We start from the raw sequence: 14,183 nt of genomic DNA, 5'->3' as shown, positions 1-14,183 counted from the left end.
TCAGGGGAAAGGTCACTGTGGTGAGGAAGAGTGTGAGGAGATGAGGGCCAGAAGCCCGGAAGCAGAAGACTCTAGGAACTTTGCCTTTTATTGAACGTGGTGTGGGACACTGCTGGCAGGTTTCCAGCCAAGGGGAAAGCAGTCTGCTCTTTTGAGAATATTCTGAAGAGAGGCAGGGTAGAAGAAGGGAGAATGGACAGATCCTTGTTGCCGCTGTCCAGGGAAGAGATGATGATGTCTCAGATGAGGCTTAGGGTCCAGTGTGGTAAGAAGTGCTTAGATGAAGCAAACTGAGTAGAGATTCATATGCTAGTGTAATAGTCTTTTTTTTTTTTTTTAAAGCAAGGTCATAATCATCAAATGAAGCCTGATTACGTCAGGGGTGTGGGAGGAGGATGCAGTGGGGGAAAGGTTAATCATTGGCTTCATCTGAATTTATGTTTTCTTAAGCTGACCTGTCATTACATGTGTTTACTATATATTCTTTATGCTCCATGACACCTACCTAATCTATTTTTAATAAGCCTAAAGACAATGTTGAGTACTTTTAACAGTAATTTTTCCATTACATCCGGGATGCTATTTTTGAACATGAGATTTATTCAAATAAACCTTCGTAAGGCAGCATCTTTCATCAGTAAGAGACAAAAAACAACACTAATTGTAAAAAGAATGTTTGCTGGTTACTGCAGTTAAGACATTTATAGGTGGAAATAGCTTCAGGAAATGCCAGCCTTCAGCCCATTTTAGTTTCTCACTGCTTTCTCAATTTTCTCTGCAAGTTAGCCTTGTACTCAGGCTGTTCCATGAGGCTGGGAACAGAGCTGCTGGCTGCCCTGGGACCCAGCTATAAGACCTTGACTTGAAGGAAAGAGAGAATCTATCTCCTAACATCCTGGTGAGGGACTCTGATATTTCCTGTGTGGGACAGATTCCCATCTCTTGAACAGTCACTGTGGCAAAGAAAATGGAGGATGATGGTTTTCAACCTAGCAGACACATGCATGTGGGGGCAGACATTCCCAAGGTAGTGGTGGAAGAAGATAAGGGATGCTGGAAACATAAAATATGAGAGTTTATATTAGAATGTTTCTGTGTATACTTACATATAAGTCACTTTCAAATATATATTGAAATCTATGAACCTAAATAGAACAGACAGGGCAATGGCAACATACACACAAACTACCCCCCCCACACACACACACACTCATTGCATAGATGCTAGAAAATTCCCTAACAAATATGAAAGGAAATGGGAAATGTAAACAGTAGAGTTTTTAAAAATAGATACAGACTATAAATTATATGAATAATAATGATAAGTATGGTAACTTCTTTTAATACAGACACTGTAGAAGAATTTTACTTGGAATGAAAAACGGAACAGAGGGCTATAATAAATTTCTGAACTGTGTTTTGATATTCTATAGTCCTCATATCAATGTGAAAAGAAAGTTGTCAAAGTTCATCAAGCATTAATGGATACTTCATTTGACTTACCATTTTCAAGTGTTACGTGGGGACTATTTCCAGAAATTCAACAGTCTACCCTCTTTTCTTCTTATCTCCTTCTGGCTAAGCATATACCGCTGTAATAGTTACAATCTTGGATGTACTAGAACTGACAGAGCCAGGCCCTGTGGTTAAACAACATAAAGTTTTAAAATTACATTATTGTGTAGAAGATGCTTTTTTGTAGGAAGAGGAATGAGAATGAATTACATGTGATAACTACATGTGTAATTACATATGGCAGTTCTTATATTAAAACAAAGTAGTAAATCAAAACATAACAAAGATGATTCATTTAATATATTAAAATGTTTAGGTGCATGGTCTTCACCTTTTCTGAAAAGCAGAATATTTACTAATTAATTTGGATAAGTTTTAATTAAAAAAACACTCCATCAGGTCATTGCCTTTCTTATCAAAAGTACAGCTTTTTTCTTTAATTTTTAAACTATTTATTGATGTTTGTTTATTATTAGAATTCTGATTATTTAAAAATAATTTACTCTTCTATTTCAGAACACTCATTTGTGTCAATCCATTTCATGTTGAAATATTTTTATTTGAGTCTATTTTCAAGGGTTATTTCATTATGAGCTAAAGTTACATACCAATCTTTGCAATTCCTAATAGTATATTCTCATTATGCCTCAGCTGATCTGAATATTATAATTATCCATTTCCTATAATTTCAACTTTCCTTAAAAAAGAAACTAAAGAAAGTCTGATTTACTAAATTTGGGGATGATAATGCCAAGCATTTTTTGTATCAAATACTATCTGCATCATTTGAGCAAAATGCAGATAATATGTGGGCTTAAAAGAAAGATAACATATTGACTACTTATTCAGCATATTATACACTGACTACAGAGAGAATATACGGAGACTTTTATTTTGCTGTTGAAACAATTGGAGAGATGATACCTCTTTTTGATCGGAAAGAGGCTTAACTTGTTTTGTTTTGTTTTGTTTAAATCCTTAGTTACCATAGAGTGTAGTAATGGTTTGAGGAGTAGAATTTAGTGATTCATCACTTACATACAACACCCAGTGCTCATTCCAACAAATGCCCTCCTCAATGCCCATCACCCATTTCCCCTACCCCCATCAACACTCAGTTTTTTCTCTGTATTTAAGAGTCTCTGACGGTTTCCTTCCCTCTCTGTTTTTATCTCATTTTTCCTTCCCTTCTCCTATGTGCATCTGTTTTGTTTCTTAAATTCCACATATGAGTGAAATCATATGATGCTTATCTTTCTCTGACTGACTTATTTTGGCTAGCATAATACATTCTAGTTCCATCCACAGTGTTTCAAATGGCAATATTTCTTTTTTTTTTTTTTTTTTTTTTTTTTTGAAAGCGGCTTAACTTTAATCGATCAGGAACACTGGAATTTGGTAGCAGGTTTTCAAAGGCTGTGGAGAGCAGTAGCAACTAGTCCATAAGAGAAACAATCTAATTTCTGTTCTTTTAAAATGGGTTACTAAATTTCCTACTTAATAATTTTAACTTTAATAGTAATTGTGTTTTATATTTATCAAGAATATTAATCATCTTGGAGTGCCTAGTGGCTTAGTCGGTTAAGCATCTGACTTTGGCTCAGGTCATGATCTTGTGGTTCGTGAGTTCGAGACCTGCATCGGGTTCCGTGCTGACAGCTCAGAGTCTAGAGCCTGTTTCAGATTCTGTGTCTCCCTCCTTCTCTGCTCCTCCCCTGCTTGCACTCTGTATCTCTCTCTCAAAAATAAATAATAAACATTAAAAAAAAATTTTTTTAAGAATATTAATCATCTTGAGTGGTTCATTCACTAGTGAAGCTTAAGGTCAGTGCCCATGTACAGACATGTAGGATATGCACAGCCCAATTCCAGGAGGTACTGTTAAAATAACTCAGTTGTAAACCACACCCTCTGTGTCTATCAGTGTGACATTCCTGCCAGAGAAATGCAGTACATTATACTATCTGGACTCAGGGTCCAGAATGACTCAGGATTTACAAAAATTAGATGTTAAGGGACAATCTCCATTATAGTAAGTTAGAACTGTTAGTAACCTATTGAGTGCTTAAATATGCTGGACTTATTTAATCTTTGCAAGAACCTTGTGATGTAAAACTGCTTTCTCCCTGACCCTTATTATTATTGTGTCTGAAAGGTAGATGTGATGCCTCAATATGCGGCATGCATCTTGCAACCCTTAGGCAAAAATGATGTATATGAATACTAAAAACGACAGAATAGGAATATGTAAAGAACCCAAATTCCTAAACTCATTACTGTAATGGCAAACCTATATCCATCTGGTTTTCTTTTATACTAGAAAAATAAATCCCCATTTGTTTAATCATTCTAAGTTTTCCTGTTTCTTATAGCTGAAAGCAATTCTTAAGGATGCAGAAGGAACAGAATAGGGAAAAAAAGTGAGAAAAAAAAAGAAATTAAAGAAAGTAGAATGAATTACAAATCACCTTTAATTCTTATTGCTGTATTTAAATCACTTCATAAAAGATGACTTTAATTCAAGTAGATTAAACATATCTAGCTACACGCTATTTAAAGAGAAAAATATCATAGAAAAGTTGAAAAGTAAAGTAAAATCTCATAGAAAAGTTGAAGAAAAGAGACAGAAAGATATATATCATGAAATTATTATTCACAATAAAGTTGGTGAAATGGTGGCAGAGTCAGATGAAATGGACAGAAAAATCAAGGCAGGAGACAATAGCCTCCTTAAGTCACCTGTAATGACCATTTCAAAAACATCATAAAAAAAAAGAGAGAGAGAGAGAGAGAGGCTTTGCACAGTAGCAGCATAAGGTCTAAGATTCCAGGAAATTAATCTAAAAAATACTCACAACACTTTTTGAGAAAAGTCCAAAATACCGTTGAAGTTTACATAAGACATAAATGGATAGGCATAGAGAGCATGATGGAAAAATTAATATCATAAATATTGCACTTGTTCCAAGTTAACATGTGAATACCAAGAAAGTTCAATTAAATAACAAAAGCTTATTATGGAATTTTGAGAGCTGATTCTAAAATTCATATAAAAGAGCTAAGGGCCCAAACATTTTTGAATAAAAACGATAAAGTAGAAAGATTACTTATAAAATTATAGTACATGAAATGCTGTGATGTAGAACAAGTATAATCTAGTAGACCAATGAAACCAAACAGGTGACCCAAGAAATGTCCTTGTGTATATGGAAACTTTATTTACAACAAAGATTGCATTGCAGATAAATAATTTGGAGAAAATTCACTGCCAACATGAAAAAAAAAAATTACTACTACCTCATACTGTAAAAAGGCATTAATAGGTAACTGTGGATGGTTTAAATATCTAAAATGAAAAGTAACACTTTTAAACTTCCAGAAGGAAATAGTGACTGTCTTCCTAATTAAAGGCAAAATACAATAGAACTGTTAAAACACAAAACCAAAACCATAGTGTAAAAGACTAATGAACTTGACTACATTACAATTAAAATAAACTCTTGTTCAGAAAATGACACCATAAAGAAAGCAAAACAATATGAAGACAGCAGGTATTTGCTATGAATATAAAGGGAGTAGATTGGAATTCAGTAAGTATGTGTGTGTGTGTGTGTGTGTGTGTGTGTATACACACATACTGGTTTTCTAAAACTCCTTAAGAAAACCCAGAATTTGCAGAAATGTGAATGATAAGCTGCTGATGGAAGAGTGGTACATGAAATGTTAGTAAAAACATTTGGAGACCAATTTGACAATAACAACTAAATTTGTACATTTGTAAACTGTTCAAAGCTATGATTCCAATATATCCTAAATATTCTACCACATCCTAACCAAACTCTTTTATCCATGTGTAAAGAGTTATGTATAAATGTTCATTTTAGCTTTGTTTATAATAATGTAGAATTGGAAAACTATATTCGTGACCAAATGATAGATAAATAAGTTTTATATATTCATTAACATTATAATAAATGAAACTATGCAGATGATGAAAAATCACTTGAGTTACATTATACACCTATTTTTTATAACTCCTAGGAAATTAGGAAAGGAAGTTCTTTCCTAAATTTTTGTAAAATTATATATATATATTGAAAATCGTATACATATGTATAGATCTATATGTAGATTTATATGTAGATGTGTGTGTGTGTGTGTGTGTGTGTGTGTGTGTAGACATATAATTTCACTTATACAAGAAATTTTGGTGCATAATTTAAAGCTCAGACTCAAGGATGTCCAGTACCACCACTAACATTTGACGTAGTATTGGTTATTAACATAGTATTGGTCTTGGCTCATGTTTAAGGAAAGAAAATAAAGAGGTACAACAATTGAAAACATTATTTGTGATCAGTTTCAATTACATATATATGTAGAAAAATCTCACAGAATCAATGGATGTTAGAACAAATAAGAATTACTCTAGATCACCAATAATTATATATATACAACATAATATCAAAACATTCATAATATCATAATATCTTGGAGTTAACTTATAAAAATAACTAAGATATATACAGAAAAATAAAAGCAACTTTAAGACCCTATTAAAGGGCATTAAAAAACTCTGGATAAATGTAGAATCATTCCATGTTTCTTAGTGAAGCAACAAAATATAAATCTAATATAATTCCAATTAAATTACCAGCTGAGCATTTTTAAGGAGCTCAGTATACTTATTTCTAACATACATATGAAATAACAGGGGCGCCTGGATGGCGCAGTCGGTTAAGCGTCCGACTTCAGCCAGGTCACGATCTCGCGGTCCGTGAATTCGAGCCCCACGTCAGGTTCTGGGCTGATGGCTCAGAGCCTGGAGCCTGTTTCAGATTCTGTGTCTCCCTCTCTCTCTCTGCCCCTCCCCCGTTCATGCTCTGTCTCTCTCTGTCCCAAAAATAAAACAAAACGTTGAAAAAAAGAAATAACAGAGAACCTCAACATCTATGTCAACTTTGAATAACAGGTGCAAAGAGAGCTTTGGTGTCGATTAGTGTTACTCGGTGATTACTTCCATTTTTCTGATTCTCAGACTGGCTTCCTTGTGACACAGTGGGTCCTTTGATGAGTCATCGCCAATGAGTGGTAGTTGGTAATGATGTGTTTCTGAACTGAGCATTTAATTGCTGGTGTGAGACTTGGAAAGTTCTCTTTTCTCACAGACATGACAGTCAGTGAAGAGGGAGATTGCTGACTGTCCCATCAGCTTAAGGCGTTGTGACTTTCAGTTTTGGTGGTGTTTGTTACTGCAACAGAATCTAATCTATCCTGACTGACACTAGAGTGAAGTTACCCTGCAAGGTATTAAGACAAATGATAAGAAGAGTTTGGTATTTGTCCAAGATGAAGGGGACAGTGGCATAGAATACAAAGCATAGAGATAGACCCAGGGATATATGTGAACTGAAAGTGGCGTCACAAATCAAAAGGACTATCAGTCTGTGTCTCCCTCTCTCTCTGCCCCTCCCCCGTTCATGCTCTGTCTCTCTCTGTCCCAAAAATAAATAAACGTTGAAAAAAAAAAAATTTAAAAAAAAAACAAAAAAACAAAAGGACTATCAGGAACAGAAGAAAATAAAAACAACAAATAAATAACAACAAAACCCTGGATTACGATCTAAATGTGTAATAATTGATGAGTCATGAGGTCCTAGGGGGAAGTAGTTGACACATTCAAATGGAGTAGTTAAAGAATTTAATGAAAGGACCACATACAAAGTGGGGGAGGTTAAGGGAACCACCAAGGAAAGGTGAAACATTAAAAGATTGGCCCCAACAAAAAGGCACTCCCACTCCTGAGGCTAAAGAGGTGTGAGGAGAGAGGCTGTTGCCCCAACCCAACAAGAGCGACAGCCATGGGACAAGAGATTCCAGGCAGAAGCTATAGCCTTTGAAGCCAGGCACCAGCCTCTGTAAAACAAGCCAGCAAATGACAGTGGGTCATGGGCAATTAATAGCTCAGCCTCTGTCCTCCTGCCATCACACTGCCCGGGACTCATTGCTATAACCCCAGTGGAAGTGTAAGGTGATGAAATCCAGGTGATGTAGTTCAAGGGTTCTTTTTCTCTGGGCAAAGCAAGGTAAGACTAATGAAGAGGAGAGAGACATAAAAGAATATCTAGCAAAAGTGGGCTGAGAACAAATAGTTGAGGTGGAATTCTAGAGTGTTCTTTTATCTGGCATGACAGTTAAGGACAAAGGAGATGAAGCGACAGCTGGAAAAAATAGGATCAAGGAAGGCTTTTATCAGATATTCCTCTATCCTATGAAAAACCGAAAGTAAAACCTGAACTGTCAGTTAAAACTGAAAGGACGATCAAGATTACTGTGTGCTGAGGGTGGTAGAGTTGATTTAGGAACAGGGAGATGATATAAATAACCTGGTGGGCCAACCTAAACATTTGATTCCCATCATCCCTTAACCCTCATTTAACACCTCAGGTGCTATTCGCAGGCTTATTCAGAGGTTACATGGCTGCCTGGTCACCTTCCACCCCTGTGAGAGAAGCTGGAAGTTGTTCTAGGGTAAATGGGTAGTTCCACTCTTACATAGGCAAACTATTTTTCCTCACAGGAGCTCCTGGCATCCCTAGTATTATGCATTTATCTGGTTTTATCTTCGAAACTCATTATACAATGATGCTGATGTTTCCCTGTATTCAGAGACTATGTATAGACCCACTGTGTGGTCATCCTGCCTACTCTGGAATCAAAGGTCAAGACAACTTGATCTTTTTGGTCTACAATGTAGATGGGAGGTCTGGCCAAGGCCTTGTGAACTCAGGAAGCCAGGCTTCTGTTCTTTAACCTGACTCTCCTCTGGGAGAGAACTTCACCAACCTCTTCTTGCATCTACCATCTCTCCTACGTCACTCCTCTGGGGATTTGTTTTCCTGAGGCTTTTATAGAGTGATTTCGAAACTCTAAACATTTTTAAATGTGATGTCCATTTAAGTTTTCAGTTTTTCCTCTCTAATAACATAAGTTCTTTTTCTTTTCCTTTTTTTTTTTTTTTTTTTTTTTTTTGGTCTCATACCAGATAATAGGAAGCTTTCAATTAAAAATCTTTAAAAAGAGCTCTGGTTATTTTCAGTCACAGTGAAACAAATGCTAAGAAACATGTACCAAAAGGACAAAAAAAAATGCCAAAAACATTGAAGGAGATCAATCAGAAAAAATCTATTTTTTCCTCCTAAAATTATGTTCTTTCTGGCTTTGTCTCAGAAAGAAAGGATTTCTTTATGTAATGGAACACAGAATGTGCAGGCTTGTCCTACTTTCACAGAACTCTTAAATCATATTAGGCCAGAATGCCTGCTGTATTGTATAAAATATCTCCTTGAATCTGGGTTATTTCAAATAAAGGACTTAATGAACGCTTACAGAACTCTTCTCCCGTGGGAAAAAAAAAAATAATGAAAACATAACAAAATGCCTCCTCCCTCAGCCCCCACTAAGCCCTGAGACATGAAAATGTATTAGAATGTCACTGCCTAGCTTTGAATAATAGAGGTTTGGTTATCTACGTAAACAGAGAATGAAATTCAAAAGCTGACATAAAAGCATTTATTTTGGATGAAACCATAGGTCTGAGAGAAAAAAAAAAAAAAAAAACAACCGAAGTATCTCAATTTGGTGGCTTCAGCTTAGAGGGCTCTGAGAACGTGGGCTCTGAGTCAGACTTGATAAATCTCTTTCTTCAGACCTTCGTGGAAAATATACCTACCTCATAGGTTTGCTGTGAAGATTAGAGATATTTTATAAATTCATTCATCAAGCATAAAATACATACTAGGTGCCTTTTCTATGGACTAAAAAGGCAAGGGCAAATAAGGCACAGTCTTTGCACTAAAAGGCAGTCGAGTAATACATAAACTGCCTGGAACACAAGAATTATTCAATAAATTGGATACATTATTGTTACCGCCCAAGTAAGTTTGAACTCCCCACCTGTAATGAATCAAGAAATTTAGTTCATAAATTAAGGTTTTGGAAAGGAAATCGGTAAGCATTTATACCTTCTCTTGACTGTCCCTTGTCTTTCCAGTACAACTTCCCCATAAATCTTGAGCTCCCACAATCCCAAAATCCCTTCCCCTAACGCATGCATGCTCACAAGCATGCACATTAGTTTGGCACACGAACACTTTCACATGATGGATTATCACAGCTTTGGCAATAATCTTGGGTTTCTTTGCTAGAAACATCTAGCTATGTGACTTTGGGCTAATTTGTCAACCTAAAATTTACAATCTCCTTTCTTTAAAGCAAAGTTAGTAATATTTCTTTTTCACACGTTTGAGGAAAAATGAGATAACATGACACAAGTTTACATTATTTAACTGGTATTCATCATTCATAATATTATAATATTATCTTGTTTACATATTAGTATACACTTAAACTATGAGTACAAAATTATATGTCTTGAGATATATTTGGAATGAAGATTCATCTTTTTTTCTTGAAAACCAAATCCATTGAATTTCACTGTAAAGACATTATTTATAAATATCTGATCACAAAGAGTTTCATAAATCCTGTCTCAGAAATTCTGAGAAATCCTTTTCTGGGGCTCCTGGGTGGCTCAGTAGGTTAAGCGTCCAACTTCAGCTCAGGTCATGATCTCACGGTTTGTGAGTTTGAGCCCCGAGTCCAGCTCTGTATTGACAGCTCAGAGCCTGGAGCCTGCTTCAGATTCTGTGTCTCCGTCTCTCTCTGCCCCTCCCATGCTCATGCTCTATCATTCTCTCAAAAATAAATAAACATTATTTTTTTAATTCTTTTTTCTAATTCTTTATCATAGTATGTGTTAGTAGAAACTGCTAGATCCAAGCATTTGCAGTGGTGTGTGAGATACAGAGGTAGAAAAGTAGTCAGGCAATGGAGCCAGCTGAATGATGTCATTTTTATTGTATGAGCAAGCTGATTTATTGGGAGTCAATTTCATGAGATCTTAAAGTGAAGATAATAGGAATAGAATTTAATACATTATAAAATGAAATAAATTAGTCCTATTTTTACTTCCCCCTTTCAAACATTAAATTACCAGGATAAACCTTCAAAGCCTATAGTTGTTCACTCCTTCTATTTAATCCTACATATAATGAGGGAAGAGTTAAGAACCTTTGCTCAAAGGATATGTTTCTGAGAATTACAATGAAGACATATCAATGACTTGAATGCAGTCTGTGGAAAACAATGATATGCCAGGAAATCACACTCAATAAAAGTAAGATTACCAAACCTGGTAAAAGACTGGGGATCTTTCCCGGATACTCAAGGACATGGTATAAAGAAAAAAAGAAGTGCCAGTTATGGATAATTATTGAGTACTACAGTCAGATTATTGAGTGCCACGTTGAACTTTTGGAAGAGAGAGATATAATTTCAGCATGGGAGGTAAAATTATTATAGACTCTAGGTAGGGTTAATATACCTGGTTGGAAATTATAGAGAGAAGTAAATAGAACAAAGTAGAGTGAACTTACTTCCTCTCTGTAACAAGCTCAGCAAAGTGGAAGGACTCTCTCTTTTTTGAGAAATTTCTATTTTAAAACTATTGACTCCTATGAATAGTTTGAGATGTTTTGTTTTGTTTATTTACTCTGAGTAAATTGAGCAACTGACCTAATGGTACATATGTGCTTGCTAGGTGTAAACAGTCAGTTTCTTCTAGAACTGATCTTGCATTGCATCTCATGTTGAGACATAAGAAGAATGAATGCTTATTGAATACTTACCATTTCTGGCATTGTGCTAACAATATGCCTTTACTATGCTAGCATTAAAAAAATCATTGTTTAGATCTGAAACTGATAGACTAGAAACAATTGAAAGAAAAGAAAATGCAAATTCTACATGAGGGGAAATACATCATTATTTTACCTCTTAATAGGTATTAGGATATTAGTGAGGCTTTCTGTAATGACTGGGTTTAGGAATCCTGAGTAAACAGAGAAAATTATTTAGAATAGAAGATGTTTAGTGGAGGGCCAGGACTAAACAATATTTAGATAGTGTCAGAAAATGTCCACAACCTATAAAGCTGAAAGAGATATTATAAATAGTCCCTAAATAATCTCATTACATACCTTCACTTATATGAGGAAATATATGAGGAAATACATACCTTCACTTATATGAGGAAATATAAACCTAGATATTTAATGACTGGCCTGACATCCAGAATTCCTGGTTTTGAAACTTCACCCTTAATTAGACATTAGACTTTGCTTAGATTTGAAGTGAGTGATAGGAGCTAAGTGACAAATTATGAGGTGATAGACTCTCAGGGCTAAATATACATCATACTTAACACTAATTCAGACTCCATTAGCCAGTACCAGTAATATTTACTAATGGAAATTTACAAACATGAAGAAACCTAAGTGTTGATGAGAATTTTATTCACTCTATGCTTTTTTCTTTACACAAACTTTCCTCTTACATTTTTTCCTTCTTTCCTTTTCCTCGTTTTATTCGCTTTCAGTTAATTAAACAATGCCTCTAAAGAAAAGTTGCCTAAAGTGGTCTCTCATGGGCAAAAGCTGCTCAGATTGCAATAGATTTCTTAGCATTCTGAGAAAGAGTAAACCTCAACTTACACTATGTGCAGTTCAGTATTTCAGATATGAATAATGTTAAAAAAAATATTTTCTCAATCCATGGTCACTTTTTAAACTATTTTGTAGTTTAAATAATTCCCATATAGGATCTCATACAATTGTGAATATTTCAGGAAATATTGGTTGCCATTTTGTTGGTTAATATAAATGAGCTGCATAATTGATGTGATGTGTATATACAGACAATAACTTCTAGCTAGGTTTCAACAACCAGACTGTGGGGTGCCTGGCCGGCTCAGTCAGTAGAGCATGTGATTCCTGATTTCAGAGTCATGAGTTTAAGCCCTATGTTGAGTGTGGAGACTAAAAACCTGCCTATCATGCCAACAGTGAGATGGGCAAATAGAGCCCTAAATCAATAACCCAGAATTGCTTCCTGTTTTCCAAATAGTTTCCTCTCAGGGTATCAGGGAAACCTGTTTTCTAACTTCTAAGCTTTCTAACATTTAAAAAAAATGTTTAATTAAATATTTTTTTAAATTTTTATTTGAAAGGATATTATTTTATTTATTCATTTGTTTATTTAGAGTTATAATTAACATAGTGTTATATTGGTTTCAGGTGCACAGTGCAATGATTCCACAATTCTATACATTACTCAGTGCTCTTCACAATCAGTGCAAAAATAATATTCATAAGAAAATATAAGGTTTTCATGAGAGAGAGAGAGCTCTGGACTTAAAATCAGAAGATCTAGATTAAAGGTCTACCTGGGCCATTTAGCCATTCAGCAAGTTACCTCAAATACCAAAGCCGCCAGTTTCTCACCTGTAAAATGGAGATTATACCAACCTTATTTCTTGTGAAATAATTACCGTGTTCTGTTAATGGTAATGTTTTCTTAAGGTGCACTTCTCTAAGCTATAAATCAGACGGAGGTGTACAAATAGCATGTGCATGTAGATATGACACACACATGTTTTTCAAAGATAAAATATGTATAAATGTAAACTTTTTCTGAGTAAAAGGAGTGAGAAGAGCGCTGCATATTTTAATGGAGAATAAAGCACCAGAGAGTGTGAAAAAAGAAAGCTGTGGGAGACAAAAATAAGTCAATTTGACAGTTATACTTAGTTGGAGCACTTTAGCTAAAGAGATAGAGGGACGCACACAGTTTTGTTAAAAACAATTAAATTATTCATGGCCATGATTATAGTGTTTTTTAATTTAATGAAGAGAATATATCATGGTAAAAACAAAGGAATTGTCTAATTTCAATAAATATTTTAGCCATATTCATTTATAAATGCTCTCACTAAGTTTAAGAAACAAAATTGAAAATATTACAAGGTTGAGCTATTATGATTTTGAGTGTGGAGAGCGTGAGCTGGGGAGAGGCATAGGGAGAGGGAGAAAGAGAATCCTAAGTAGGCTCCACAGCCAAGTTCAGAGCCTCACATTAGGCTTGACCTCATGACCAGTGAGATCATGACCTGAATCAAAAGCAAGAGTCAGGTGCTTAACTGACTGAGCCAACCCGGAGCCCCAGCAATTATGATTTTTAGTACTATATTTCACTTTTCAATTTTAAGTCTGCCTAAAGGAAATTAGCACTCCTCCACTTACTTCCACTTTTCCTCCTCAATTTCATCTGTAACTTTTTTCTTCCCTCCTTCCTCCCTCTTCCTTCCTTCCTCCCTCCCTCCCACCCTTCTTTCCTTCTTCCTTCCTTCCTTCCTTTCTTTTTTCCTTTCTTTTTAATTTTTTTTAAGTGTTTATTTGTTGGGATGAGCACTGGGTGTTGTATGGAAACCAATTTGACAATAAATTTCATATAAAAAATAATAAAGTATTTATTTTTGAGAGAGAGAGAGAGAGCACAAACGGGGGAGGAGCAGAGAGAGACACACACAGAATCGGAAGCAGGCTCCAGGCTCTGAGCTGTCAGAACAGAACCCCATGCAGGGCTTGAACTCACAAACCACGAGATCATGACATGAATGGAAGTCAGATGCTCAATCGACTGAGTTACCCAGGCACCCCTCCTTCCTTCCTTCCTCCCTCTTTTCCTTTCCTTTTCTTTCTTTCTTTCTT

At 35.4% G+C, this 14,183-nt stretch overlaps 1 protein-coding gene across 6 annotated transcripts in view; it reads left to right on the top strand.

The window, feature by feature from the left end:
• Positions 1 to 14,183, top strand: part of PCLO (piccolo presynaptic cytomatrix protein) — a 419,978-nt gene that overhangs the window by 391,411 nt on the left and 14,384 nt on the right. The gene's annotated exons all lie outside the window — the stretch shown is intronic.

Source organism: Leopardus geoffroyi, chromosome A2, assembly GCF_018350155.1.
Source record: "Leopardus geoffroyi isolate Oge1 chromosome A2, O.geoffroyi_Oge1_pat1.0, whole genome shotgun sequence".
Classification (NCBI taxonomy): domain Eukaryota; kingdom Metazoa; phylum Chordata; class Mammalia; order Carnivora; family Felidae; genus Leopardus; species Leopardus geoffroyi.
Note: the sequence above shows the minus strand (reverse complement) of the source record. Positions and strands in the feature narration are given on the sequence as shown.